The sequence below is a fragment of the Eretmochelys imbricata genome, chromosome 16 (genome assembly GCF_965152235.1).
Source record: "Eretmochelys imbricata isolate rEreImb1 chromosome 16, rEreImb1.hap1, whole genome shotgun sequence".
NCBI lineage: Eukaryota > Metazoa > Chordata > Testudines > Cheloniidae > Eretmochelys > Eretmochelys imbricata.
Window position 1 is genome coordinate 19,284,020 of NC_135587.1, and position 14,812 is coordinate 19,298,831.

General features: G+C 45.9%; 1 protein-coding gene across 4 annotated transcripts in view; it reads right to left on the minus strand.

Annotated features, from left to right (window-relative positions):
• The window catches only part of BRD3 (bromodomain containing 3), a 48,591-nt gene extending 47,892 nt beyond the window's left edge, over nt 1–699 (minus strand). For 3 of the 4 annotated variants that reach the window (XM_077835559.1, XM_077835558.1, XM_077835555.1), the window contains exon 1: nt 526–699. The gene's annotated coding sequence lies outside the window, so the exon portion shown is untranslated. The remainder of the gene's footprint in view (nt 1–525) is intronic. The other variant, XM_077835560.1, reaches the window with a different exon arrangement.
• Nucleotides 700–14,812: the final 14,113 nt, after the last annotated feature.

Consider the following 14,812-nt stretch of genomic DNA (forward strand, 5'->3'; position numbering starts at 1 on the left):
TCCTCGCCCCTAATTTTCCCCTTCAAAAGATGGCGGGCAGAAGGAGAGAGAGAGAGAGAGAGAGGAAAAAATCCCTTCCGTAAGGAAGATGGACTGCAACCTCCCAGGGCCGAACAAACTCCAGCCTATGCTTTTTTGGGGGGGAGGAGGGTGCATCGGCAGAGAGGGTCTCAGCTCCCCCAGGGCTCCTTATGGGGCTGCTTTGGGCGCCGGGTGAGAGGAAGGAGGAGGGGAAGAAGAATATAAAGAGAGAGAGAAAGAGAGAGAGAAATCAGCAGCCACACTGTATCCGATCTCCAGCTGGCTTTGTTACATTGTTGCAATGCACAAAGGCTGCAGAACCAAGGGGAGCGTTAAAGGGCTTGCCAAAAAAAAAAAAAAAAAAGCGCATTAGCCTTTCCCAAGTGGGTTTTGCATTCACCGTCTCCCCCCCCCCCAACTCCCCCTCCTCCAGAAAACATGGCCCGGTGCTAGCAATGCAAAACAAAGCATGGAACGAATAAAGGGTAAGATTAAATAGATTACTTTGCCCCGGCAGCTCCAGCAACGTTTGCCTTATAGTCCCTCCAGTTGCTCTTCTTTTTATCCCCAGCAAGGCAGCATAATAGATGCGCTAAAGCTATGGAGAGCTCATGCGCCTAGGCGCAAGGCCATGTGGGGAAGGCAGTTTTTGCACCCAGCATGGGAAAGGACAGCGGTAGTCCTGAGGACTACAAGTCCCAGCATCCCCCGGGCTCCTCCTTTCTGTCTCCCCCCACTCTTCCTCCCTTGGACCAGTGGGCAGAAGAGAGAAACAGTAGGGGGTTATTCCCAGGTCAGCGGGTGTGTATGACGTTTAAACATGCTCCTTCCCCAGGAGAGGCAAGGTCTAGGTTGGTTTGTGGGGGGCTTGCGGCAAAAATCTGCCAAGATTTGTTGGCTGGGGGTCTCCCTAAGGGCAGACATTGCTGGGTGAAAATCCAGGCTTCCCCTCTCCGCCTGGCTTTGCTCCTCTCAGTCTCTAAAGGCACAACGACAAGAGCCCTTAAAAGTGCAACTGGAAATGTGCAGATTCTTTCAGAGCCCTATAATGCGTTTTTATCTCCTGGAAACATGCGTGCAGTTGAATACCAAGGTCATATGAACTGTATTTTTATACTGTTTTTTTGGTTGCTTGTTTTTTATGGTTTGCATTGGCTAGAGCACACTCACAGTTCTCATGCAACAAGCAATACAAGTCACAATAAAAACAGAATGTAACCAATGCAGGCCATAATGGCATGAAATGCATCCAAATACAAATCATGTTACAGTTTTGCTGTGGTTGATGCATTTCACAATATATGTATCATACATCAACATTTGCAAACCAAAATAAAAAAGATGCAATAATCCAACAAATGCAAATAATAAAAAATAGAGTGTAGATGTTAAAAACACACACTCTAAAGAAAAGGAGTACTTGTGGCACCTTAGAGACTAACCAATTTATTTGAGCATGAGCTTTCGTGAGCTACAGCTCACTTCATCAGATGTATACCGTGGAAACTGCTATACATCTGATGAAGTGAGCTGTAGCTCACGAAAGCTCATGCTCAAATAAATTGGTTAGTCTCTAAGGTGCCACAAGTACTCCTTTTCTTTTTGCGAATACAGACTAACACGGCTGTTACTCTGAAACACTCTAAAGAGCATCAGATATGAACACTCCCAAATCGTAACAAACAGAGCAATCAAATATATGCTGAATTGGATCAACAAATGCAAACATTGGTAAAAAGAACAATATAAAAACCGAGACATTATTATAGCCAAAAATATGATTCAGTTTCTTCAGTACAAAATAAAATATAGCAACTGGAAAACAAATGAATCCAGGGGAAACATTTGAATGTCAGTATAAAATAAGTAGTTAAGGGATTTCTCTCTGGATGCATATGCCAGTGGAGGCTTCCATGCTGCTCGTCGTATAAACAGCCAGGCAGAGATGCCAGTTAATAAGTCGGTTTATTATAACCGTATTTGGAGGCACTTTCATTGTAAGGCCTTGTTTTCAGAGGATACGTTTCTGAAAAATGTGACCTACGGGACTGAAATTTCTCAGGCCTGTTCTCATCACAATTATGATTTTGTTTTCTTGTGGGAGTGGGGAAAGGAATAGTCAAGGACATTCCATTTAGAGAGTTCTGCAGTTATCTGAAAATGAAATCAAATAAACAAAAAGCGTTGTATATGCTTCCCCCTCCCCATAATGTGCTTTTAGTCCTCTCCAAACTTCCATCTTGCCATGGATTTAGTAATCAGAAACACACTGACAGTGTGAACCATTGGACCTCATTTTTGACGATTTCCCAACTTGATGATCACTTTAGATAAGCTATTACCAGCAGGACAGTGGGGTGGGAGGAGGTATTGTTTCATGGTCTCTGTGTGTTTATAATGTCTTCTGCAGTTTCCACGGTATGCATCCGATGAAGTGAGCTGTAGCTCACAAAAGCTCATGCTCAAATAAATTGGTTAGTCTCTAAGTGCCACAAGTACTCCTTTTCTTCTTACTGCCACCACAGTATTTGAGGCTGCATCTGCTTGTACAACCAAACCCACATTTATTCCTGTTAATCTGGTAAACACACATTTACATTCCCCTCTTAGGTCCCAATCCTGTGACCAAATCTTCTAGCTCAGACCTTGTGGAGTCCCATTGAGACTGACCAATGGGACTCCACACTCGTGGAGAGGCCTTGCTAATGGATCTGGTTATAGGCTCTGGGCTTAATAGTCCATGGAGGACAGGGGGATGTTTATACCTTCCTTTGAAGCATCTTAGCCTGACTACTGTCAGAGACAAGATACAGGAAAAAATGGACTTAGTCTAATCCAGTATGGCAATTATGAAAAATATAGGAGACAAAACTATCATCGCACCCAAATAAAACATTAAAGTAGCACAAGGAAAACATAATGGCAATGGCTATGCTAGAATAATTGTCAAAAATGTAACAATTCGGCCCTCTGAATTTAGGTGTCTTGTAGAATTTACTGTCTTAAGCACAAATATTAACACATTTGTATTATGCTGATAATGACAATAAAGATTTTCTACTTGCCCATATGATAAAAATTTACTTGCAGAGGTTGAGCTGAAGTTTGCAAGGTTATTCTACATATACTCAACCTTCCTTCTCTTGTAACTATTACCCACAACCAGTCATCCAATTATTAAAAATTACTCAGTTAGATTCTACAATGAGGAAGACTTAAATTTTATGCCTCAGAAAGAGGCAATAAAGCAACTGGCCTGATTTTCAGAGATGCCAAGCTCTGTAATTCCCATTGGATTCAATGGAACTTGCAGTTCTCAACACTTCTGAAAAGCAGACCCGTAATCAGCATTGCCAACTCTGAGTATTCAAAAATCATGAGTTCACCCCTCCAAAAAAGTCACGATATTGGCTTCAAAATAACATTTGGGTTTGTTTTATTTTCCTGCATTTATCTCTGCCCTGGAGAGCGCTTCCATAGGCTACTGGACTGCTACAAAACTCCCTTTATAGCATAGGCCAGCGTCCTCTCTCAATTGCACTGTCTGAATCCAGCACCCTGCTCATCTCAATGAGAAGTTTGCAGAGGAATGCGAACACCCCTTAGAGATGAGTCAGGCTAAGATTTTGTCATGGTTATTTTTCATAAAAGTCACGGACAGGTCACGGGCAACAAAAATTCACAGAGCCTGTGACCTGTCCGTGACTTTTACTAAAAATAACCGTACAAGCTGCGGGGCAGGGACACATGGCTCTGGTTTCGGCCCCCTGCGGAAGCCACGACGGGGGTACATGGCACGACCCAGCTGCAGCCTCTGGTGAAAGCCGTGGGGTAGGGGCACACGGCCCCGGCTGCAGCCCCCATGGCCAAACCCAGCTGAAGCCAAAGAAGTCATGGAGATCCAATACTGTCATTACCTCCCTGACTAAATCGTAGCCTTAGAGGTGAGCACAATAGATCTGAGAGGTGTGAACTGACCCGTTTGTCTCAATGGGTGTTCTCCTCCCTCTCTCCTAAAGTCTACCCCAGAGACCCTGTTGTGAAATATCAGTTTTCAAGACAATCTCATTATGCACAAGGGTCTTAGAGCAACTGGGGTGTTAAAATCAGCTCCCTATAAGGGGTGGGGAAGGGGCTGTATCTGCCAAATCTCTTGAAGAAATGACTACATTTGCACCAAGAAGTGCTCCCCTGCCCTTGTTGTGGCACACCAGTGTTCAAGATTATCTTTATGCACCTGGATTTTAGAGCATTTTAAAAATTAACAATATGGGGGGGCTGTATATTGGGAACCCCTTGATCAAAAGACTCAAAATTGGCATCACAAACTTTACCCCAGCCCACTAGGGTAGACAGTTTTCAAAACAATCTTCCTATGCTGTGGATTTCTTTGATTATTAAGATCAGCTTCTTCTTGGGTGGGACCTTATCTAAAAACCCCTTGACCACAGTCCTTAACTGCAATAGTGCAGTTGAAGGGAAACATGGGGAAATGGAGTTTACCCCCTTCTCATTTGGGGAATATGGAGTTTACCACTTCTTTTTTACCACTACACTATGGCCTCCCCATGTCACCTAGAACTACCCACATACTCTGACAACAGGCTGTCTGAAAATACTGTGGCTTTCAACAAAGCCCCAAGTCCTGCTGCATGTGCAAAAATGACTTTCACTGTCTCATGCCGCATTGTGGATCCAACTTCCGCCCTGAATCCTCTTCAAATATTGGGTCTCCAAAAGGGCAGTGGGGGCCAGACACGAGCTGAGATCTGTCCTGAGCAGGTGACATCAGTTGGGGAGGCTCAGAGCCGCAGTTTGTGCCATGGGGATGTGCAAAGAGGTGTGCAAGAACCAATTTTCCCGTCACAGGATTTTTCTAGGGGAAGGGGCTGTATATCCGGAAGCCCTTACTCAAGTGACCTCAGTTGGGCATCTAACCCTATCTTAGACCTCCGTGGGGCATAGCAATTTTTAAAACAATCCAGGCAAGCATGTGGATTTTAGAGCACTTGGAAAAATCCTTGGTTAAATTCGTTTCAACCTTTTAACTGAGTTTCAACTATTGCGGTGCTCCTGCCCCTTCCCCCCCCCCCCCCCGCCCCAATGGCCTCACAGGAGCGTTGAGAGGATAAATTCATTAATGTTGTGAGCTGCCCGGATCACATAGAGATGAGCACAACAGAGAAGTCTTATAAATAAAACAACACGAAACCCCTCCCTGGACAGTGGGGATACCACATGGGCTTAGTGGTGGGTGCATGGCGTTCGGAGCCTGGGGTTTCCGTGTCCTAACCCCACCAGTGACTTGCTGTATATCCTTGGCAAGTCATCTGACCTCTTGGCATCTCCGTTTATAAAAGGGGACAAAAGCACTGATGCTTCATCCAAAAAAGCAACAGGTCTTCAACTGTACCTGATGCATCCTCACTAAGTAGCACCAGGTGTAATTCAGGACAGAATTCATCCCAGAATAATAACATTCCCCTGCATCTAGCCAAGCATGCAATGCTATATAGGGGGGACACTACCTGCCGGGCCCGAAGGCCTATCTGCTTTTATCCTGAAACATCATACAAGGCAATCACTCACCTACCTCCACTCTTGGTCTCTTGTGTCTGATGAACCTAGCTGCATCCGCTCAGGGTGGAGAAAAGCAAACATTTGCTAGGAATACTGTAAAGTCTTGTCTACACAAGAAAATCGTACTAAATTGTTTTAGTTTTATTGTTGAAACTAGTTTTATTAAATGGGCACAATCCTTGTGTGTGGGTGTTCTGCTTTGATATAAGAGCACCTTAGATCAATTTGGCTTATGTCAGTAAAGTCTAGATCCCCAAAGGTATAAAGGCAGCTAACTCAAATCAATGGGCGTTGGGCATCTAAATACTTTTGAGGGTCTAGGCCTAAGGAATCATCTACCTCACTATAATGACAGGTTTCAGAGTAACAGCCGTGTTAGTCTGTATTCGCAAAAAGAAAATGAAGTGAAGTGATGCTGTAGCTCATGAAAGCTCATGCTCAAATAAATTGGTTAGTCGCTAAGGTGCCACAAGTACTCCTTTTCTTTTTACCTCACTATAAGGTACACTTAACCCAACGTCAGAGGGTTTGTGAAGGGAGGTGCAACCCTTCAATTAAACTAGTTTCTAAACTGATTCAGTTAATTCAGTGCAATTTTCTAATATAGGCAAGACCCTAAACATCTGCCCACTCTTGGGAGCCCTAGCTCCAGTTTTCCCATGGGGTACAAGAAGGAGGCAAAAGAAACAAAACATTCAACAGCTTTTTGTTTTCATTCAGGGAGCTCAGGCCTTCAGCCATTCTGCCTTCAACAAAAGCCCTCTGATTAGCCTCTGTGGTCCCTTTTAGTCACACCCCCAGTTACCCAATTAGTACCTCGTTAAGCACACACCTGCAGTTTATTTACTCCTCCACACTGCACTGTTGCTTTTAACCCCTTATCACCAGACTGCTTAACACACAGCCTATAACCGCTGGCATTAGAAAGGGGATTCTGTCTGTCTATGCAAAATGGGTGCCCTTCCCAGGGCTGGGCTGCGCTCTGTTTTTGCACCAATTCAACTAAATCTGTAGAAAATCCCATTTAACATCATCCATGCAAAAATGGAGACCATTGCTGTTAAGCCACAGGAACAATGGGAGTCAGGTACCCAAATGCCTTTGAGGAGCTGGGCCTCGGAACCTTGCAGGATCGGGTCCTGTCTGATTTTGATAATCAGGAGAGGCAGTGTTTCCTAGAGGTTAGCGCACCAGGCTGGGAGCCAGGACACCTAGGTTTTATTTTGCCCTAGCTACTGACTGTCAGCAAGTTTCTTTACCTTTCTGTGCTTTATTTTCCCCATCAAGAAAATGGGCAGAATTACACTCCTCTACCTCAAAGCGGTGTTGTGAACTTTCACGAGTGTTTGTAGAATCCTATGAAACTGAGGCACTGCACTGGTTGAAATATTACAGCTATGACACATTCTTTCCTTGACAGCTTGGTACCAGCTTTGAAATGATATAGTGCCCACTTTCCTTATATGCCCACATATAGCTAAGCACAGGAAAGTCTGCAGCCGTGACTCCTCCAGCTCTGCAAACTCAAGGCTGGCAGTCACAGCCCTGCTACTTTGTCATCCACCAGCAGCCATGGGCCTTGGGGGACCTGATGCATCCAGGTACACAAAAAGCAGCTCCCATTACAGGGCTGCAATCTTTGCCCAGGATTTAATGGCACAGTGCTAATGTGGAACTTATTCAGCAAAAGCTGAGTATGGTGGGGGTGACAGGGTGGGGTGGGGAGGGGTGGGGTGGGGTGGTGGGGAATAGTGCCCAGTTAAATACTGCGTTGTAGGAGAGTCAGAGAAGTAATCGGAGTAGGAATTCATAGGCAGGGAGCCGTGGTATTGGAGTCAGGGCATAAGTACTTATTACTGCAGCCCCGAGTAGTCCTTACTCACGTGACCGCTTCTGCTGGAGTCAATAGGACTACTCAGCGAAGTAAGGGTTACTTTCCTGAGTAAGGGTGACACATCGGGTTCAGGGTTTGGAAAGGAATAATTGTAGTTTGCACTTCTATGTTGACTTTCATCTGAGGATTTCGGAGCACTTCAAAAATCATCCAAACACCCTTCTGAGGGGGGGGGGTTAAATATTATCACCCCCTTTCAGTGCTGGAGAAGCTGTGGCACAGTGGGGTGAAGGGACCACAGCCGGTCCCCCTTGCTCTAACCACTGGATAATGCTACCCCCAGAAAAACACACCATTGAGTGCACACTAATGTCTGTCAGCGCCTGCGTGGCCTTTATCCTTCCACAGCAGCATCTGCTTCCAAGCTGTTGTTCTCCAGATGGAAAAGGGAGAACAGAGCCTCCACCCAAGGGACTCTGAATGCCAAACTGTCTATGGGCCCTAGAACAGGAGCACTGCCATGCTGATAAATGAGACAGTAAGGAAGAATGTGAACTATCCAAGAGCCAAAGGATGTATCACAAACTGACCATGTTGTTTTTAATCTGTATTTTGTAACCAACTCATGCAGGGGCGGCGGGTGAACGCCCCACTTTGGGGAGGCTAACCTGCCAGCCTGTACCTTCTGTCTGAAGCCCCCCCTCCACCCCCAGCTGCTGGAGGAGCCCTGGCCCACCTGTCCCAGACACCCTGAGCCACCAGCCGTCCTGTCCCAGCCGCGTCAGCCAGCTCGAGCACCAGGCCACTGGCCGACCCCAGCGCCAGGTCAAACCACTGGCCAAACCCCTGGGCTGGCCAGACCCCTGGATTGAACCACTGGCCCAACCTCCAGATCGAGCTGCTGGCCCAATCACTGGGCCGAACCGCTGGCCCAAGCCACCCAGGGCGGCCCTGGCTGCTGGCAGGCCCGAGCTCCAGGCCGCCGCTGAAGCTGTGCCCCCACCGGCTTCAGGGGAGAGGGGGAGGGAGGTGGGGCCTTGGGGCGGAACATGGGCAGGGCCACGGCCTGGGTTAGGGGAGGCTTAGCCTGCCCTGGCCTTTGATACCTGCCGCCCATGAATCCATGTCCATCTAGGACATGGTAGCTGTCACTGTGCAGCACACACTGAGCACATGGGATGCTGTGGAGACAGAGGAAGGATAGAAGTCAGATCCTCTTACTCTCAATGCACAGGCCATCATCATTTGAGCTAAAGGATACTCTCCACTAGCTGTAAGCAGTACAGGGCCTATGACACACAGCCCTAGCAGTTCTAATTCCATCCAGTTGAGAGCAGTGGTGTGAGGGGCACCCTGGGGCAGGGGAGTGCTGCTCTAACTGACATCAGAGACCATGGCAGCCCCCAAATGGCTTCAGAACATGGAAAACAAAGGTGGCTTAAAGACACCTTAAAGCCAAAGACAGGAACTACAGATCATTCAGCCAGTTAAACACGTGTATGGGGGAAGCAGAGGGAGAGACTGACCAGAAAAGAATGCTGATAGAAAGAAGATATACTTAGGTATGACTCTGCTGCAGCTCCCTAAATTAGGCCCATGGGCAGGAATTTACTTTGCTTTGATCTAGCTGTATTGAAAAGCACAATAAATATCCACTGTTGGGTAGAGTTCCAGTTGTTTTCAGGGGGGTACAGTCCTGAATACAAGCGATCGGAGGAGAAGGCAGCAGAGAGGGTGAAAAGAGAGACAGTGCTGCGGGCTCGTGGAAAAGGCACTGGGCTGGGAGTCAGGAGACTGGGATTTCATTTGCAGCTGCGGCTTGAACTAGATGCGTGACCTTGGGCGAGTGTAGGGCAACTTCCCTCTATTTCCCCTCCCACCCTTCCTCTGTCTTGCCAGTGTAGACTGCGAGGGGCTCTCGCTCTCTCTCTATCTCAAGTACGTCTATGGTCCCATTACCATAGGATCTGAGCACTCCTTCCGGCTGGGCATTTTTCCTCACAATGCTCCCGTGAGGTAACGCGGCATGCGGGGAACTTCTACACAGCAGCAGCCACCCACGGCAGCGAGTCTCTGAGCCCGGATCGACAGGTTAAAAATAGCTGTGTAGACAGCAATTTTAAGCTGCGGCTCGGGCTCACCCCCATCCTGGGGCTTCAGAACCCAAGCTCTGGCCTGAGCCAAAACATCGACACTGCAGTCCCAACAGTGCTGGGGCTAGCCCATTGGGAACCCCCTAAGCAGGAATATTTTGGGGGGCCCCCAACACAACACATGCTAATAATTAATAGGGCACCCCTTTGAGCTGCTCGGGGCCTTAAGTAATTGCTGTTTGCTTATGCCTAGAGCTGGCTCTAGGTAGCACAAGCCTGAGTCTGTTGACCTGAGCTCGGAGGCTCGCTGCTGCTGGCTTGGTAGACGTACCCCGAGTGACTTTGCCCAAGGTCCCACAGGAAGTCTGTGGTGGAGTGGAGAACTGGCTCTGGGTCTTGCCTACACCTACAAGTTGTATTGCTTTAGTTATACCAGGCTAGTCAAAGCTATACAACCCCCCGAGTGTGGATGCAGTTATACTGGTATACGTCTGCTTGTACAGATACAGCTGTTTGGATGGGCAGGAGAATAAGCTATACCAGCAGGAGGCACCTTTATACCAGTACACCAAACAAGGGGTGGTACCAAAACTAATTCACACCATGAACTGATACAACTTTCAAAGGTAGACCAGGCGCCTGTGTTTGTACAGCACCCAGCACAACGGAGTCCTGGTCTGAGTTGGGGCATCTAGAGGCCTAGGGGATTCCAAAAATAAATCATAAAGAAGGAAAAGGGGCAGTGCTTGAAAAGGAGGAGGGGAAGAAAATGAATTCTGCTTGTTTACCTTCTCTTAGGCTTTGGGAAGGGAACTTTTCCAAACTTTCCCTTGTTTGTTACTTACCTGCATGCTTCACATAGCTGCGGCCAGGGATGTGGCTGTACTGGACAACGTATATGGAAAGGGGAACATTTGACAGTCATGCAGGCGATTGCTCACCCTGGAAGAGTTTATTTAGAAAGCAGGCATTTAGGAGGAAGGTGCAGCCAGGACAATTAAAAGGATTCTTTATTTAAGAAAATTCACAGAAATGCCACCGCTCCCTTATCTCACTGACTTGTCTTTCTCCTGCTTACCTGGGCAAAATCTTCTCCTACTCTCCCTCTGGTATGCTCTTCTTGTGTGTATTGCATTCAGTCACCCTGCTCTGTTCAATGAGCACTACATACCACGTTATATATATTAGATACCATATGAGGACTCGATCTTGCAATCACTCACTGCTGGGCCTGAGGTGCCGTTCTGCAAGGCACTGAGCACCCTGTCCCTATCCAGCCAATCACTTCACTTTAAATTAATCACATTACTCATAAACTTAAAGTTAAGCACATGTTTTGCTGGATCAGGACCAGAGCACTCAGCACTTTGCAGGATCAAGCCCTCTAGTTCCTACTCTTGCTAATAGATGTTTTCAGGATCTGGCCCTACCGTTGCCCATAACAACTAAGGGGCAAGATGTTGATTTGTTGGTGTTGGTTTTTTTGACTTAATTAGATTTGATTAAAATGCTGTGATTATTTTCTTTGAGAGGGAGTGGGATTATCAAATCTGATGCTTGGATACTTAGTGTTCAAGGATCGTGGTTTGAAATTTTGTTTCTGAGTAAGTAATTATTTTAATGGAAAATATACTTTTGTATTGGAGCATCATTAATGTTCCTGTTCCCTGATACATTCTGTTTCTTGTTTAGGTTGTAAAATAGAAAATTTCATGTGGTGACTAAAACCTCAGCCCTGCAATGACCTCTGTGTGTGTACAGGGCTCCATCCGGCAGGATTGTGGTCTAAAACACTGCTCTAGATCTGTCCAACATCCTAGCGGAGGGGCAGACAATGTATAGGCATTGAGTAATATTCCTTTAAATAGTTTGGAAGCCCACTAGCGTGCTTCCCTGCCTTTTCTTGTAGAAGCCACAAGAATCTGGCAGAGCCGCAGTATAGATGTGTAGCTGGTCCTCGTATCTTTATATATAGGTAGTAAAATGGGGTTATTTGGAACCCAACTGTCTCCATGTGGTTTCCTCATATTCTGCATGTTATGTAGAGTGCAAAGACACACTTAGAACTAGCGTAATAATGTGCACAGATCCAAGTCCAGGGACTTACAAACAGGCTGAGCAAACAGTGTGCGATGGTTGGGGTGTGTGCTGTTAGCCAGGCCAGATTAACCCCAATTAGACAAACCTCTCAGGGGGATGCCAATATATTTTTCTCATCATCAAGCCCGATAACAAATATTAGAGATTGGGACAGGGAAACTTTAAGCTAATAAATAACACTTAGCATTAGTATACAGCTTTCCATTTTCTAATAATAATAAACCCTAGCTCATATGTGCGCTTTACACACAGGCACTACTTAATTGTGACCGTTTACGGTAGTGGAGGATCACGCCCCTTGGTTTTCAGAAGTGCTGAGAACCTGTTGCTCCCGTGGAAGTGACTGGGAGATGCGAATTTTCCTGACTGCTGACCATTCGAGTAAGACCATGTGTGATTCAAGCTGGATACCGCAAAAGGGATGCACCTGAAATCAGTGGCTTCTTTTCAAAATTTGGTTGTGACTTGCCTGAGCCCAGGGTCAGAGCTGAAATCAGAACTCAGAGTTTGCTTGATCCTTGTCTGGTGTTGGGACCACACTGTTTTTATGAAAATATGCATGGCTCCATAATTAATCTTTACTGATGGGTGGATCTGTGTGTGTGATTTATTATTATCCTCTTTTGAAGGAAGGTCTTTAATTGCCATTCAGAGGTTCATAGATTGCAAAGCAAGAAGGGACCATTGTGATCACTAGTGTGACCTCCTCTATAATACAGGCCAGAGAACTTCCCCCAATTAATTCCTAGGGCAGATCATTTAGAAAAACAACCAATCTTGATTTTAAAATTGATAGCGATGGACCATCAACCACGACCTTTGGTAAATTGTTCCAACAGTTAATTACTCACTGTTAAAAATGTACTCCTTATATCAAGTCTCAATTTGTCTAGCTTTAACTTCCGGTCATTGGATTGCATCACACCTCTCTCTGCTAGATTGAAGAGCCCATTTTCAAATATTTGTTCCCCACATAGGTACTTATAAATTTTGATCAAGTCACCCCTTAGCCTTCTCTTTGTTAAGATAATTAGATCATTGAGTCTATCCCTATAAAGCAGGTTTTCCTAATTCCTTACTCCTTCTCATGGCTTTTCACTGAACCTTCTCCAATTTGTCAACATACCTCTTGAATTGTGGACTTGAGAACTGGATACATTATTCCAGCAGTGGTTGCATCAGTGCCAAATATACAGGTAAAATAATCTCTCTACCCCTAACTTCTCAAGGTCAGGCCCTTTCTGACCCCCTGGTTACTGTCTATGGGAACCTGTGCATTCAGTATGGGGGGAAGCTCACACCAAATATGCTCACTTTACTAATGGTAAGATTTCATCACTTGCAATGAGCAAGCAGGGTTTGGACATAAATTCATATATTGGGGAAAAAATAATCTGCCTGGAAACCTTTCAGTGTTTGTTTTTAAATTCAGGAGAGAGCGTATGAACATGATGTAGCTGTGGTTTCGAAAAAACCAGAGTGGCATTGTCAGCAATCACAGAGAATTTGCAATCTGCTATGGATCAGATGCTCTTTAAAAACGCAGAGGATGTTGGTGGGTCTACTATGCTTAGTCTTCATCCTGAGTAAATGCATCCATTTTCTTGAATAATATATAACTTCTTGTTTGCCATTTGACCTGGTACATGGTTTTTCTTGTCTGCAGTATTAATGTCTCAGACTAATAAAAATACTAGTTAAGGCCCCAATCCTGCAAACTCTTACGCACGTGCTTAACTTTGCAACTGAGAAAGTTCCTTACTACTCACTGTTGTGAATGCAAGCATGTGCGTAAGTGTTTACAAGACTGGGGCCTAAGGACTTGATCTAATGCCTATCAAAACTCAATGGTAATCTTTCCAGGAATTTCAATTTGTTTTGGATCTGACTTTGAGGGCTTGATCCTGCTGTTATTGAAATCTGTGACAAAATTCCCATTCACTTCAATGGGAGCAGCGTTGGGACCTCAGGGTTCAGCAAGGTACTTATTTGTTTATTTAGGTTTTAAATATTTTTAAAACTATGAAACCTATCCAAGGCTATGGGTACCCCAGCACTGCAGTTGGCTGGGAAACCAAATTTTAGTTATGCAAAAATTTGAGTTTTCACAAATTTTCATCCCGAATTGAGGTGACAAACCAAAAACTTCAAGATGTTCAGAGAACTGAAATCCCACAATGCTTTGTTTTCCACAATGCTTTGTTTTGGAAACACTGAAATACTGAGTTTTCACAACAAAATTTCTCCCCAGGATCTCAATCTGCCTGTCAGCCAGGCTACAACTGGAGCAGATCACTCTGGATGACTAAGCAGCTGCTGACTGAAATTGACAAGATTCTTACCATTTTGGTCAGCTATTCAGTGGTGGGCAGCTGTGAAACTGACAAGAATTATGTCAGTTTCAGTCAGCCCCTGACAGGATCCCCAACCCTGTTGGGCTGCCAGAGACCCAGGAAGGCTAGAAACCTCAAAAGCCCTGGGTTCTCAGTAGCCCACCACGTGGGCTGGAGGGGATCCAGGAAGCCCTAGGAGTGCTGGTTCCTAAGCTTCAAGGCTCCCAGTTTAGCAGGCTGCCAAGGAGCCAGGCAGATGATGGGGCAGGAAACAAGATCGGTTTCCACTGAAGTTTCAGGGGAAGTCGGGGGGAAGTTCCATCAGAAGTTTGTTTGGGAAAAAGCCCTCCCAGAGAATCACCAGCTACCCGCTTTCTTTTATAAGAGGGGAATCTAGCTCAAATTGTGGTAGTGTGGCCTGGAGAGAAAAGTGATTCCCTCAGGTGGTTGGGGTCCCAGGCTATCTGGGCTCTATAGGTAGGGTCCTACCAAATTCACAGCCATGAAAAACACATCCCCACACACCATGAAATCTGCTCTCCCTTGTGAAATCTGGCTATTGTAGGGGAGACCAGATTTCACAGAGTGGGGCAGCTGGAGAGCGGCAGCTGCTGGCCAGGAGCAGTGCAGAAGTTCGGGTGGTATGGTCTGGTACTGCCTTCAAAGCCGGGTGCCCAGCCAGCAGCTCACCCTCCGGCTGCCCAGCTCCGAAGGCAGCAGTACAGAAATGCAGGTGGCAATACCATGAGCCCCCTACAATAGCCTTGCAACTCCCCTCCCCCACAACTCATTTTCAGTCAGGACCCCCCACAGTTACAATACCGTGAAATTTCAGATTTAAATATCTTAAA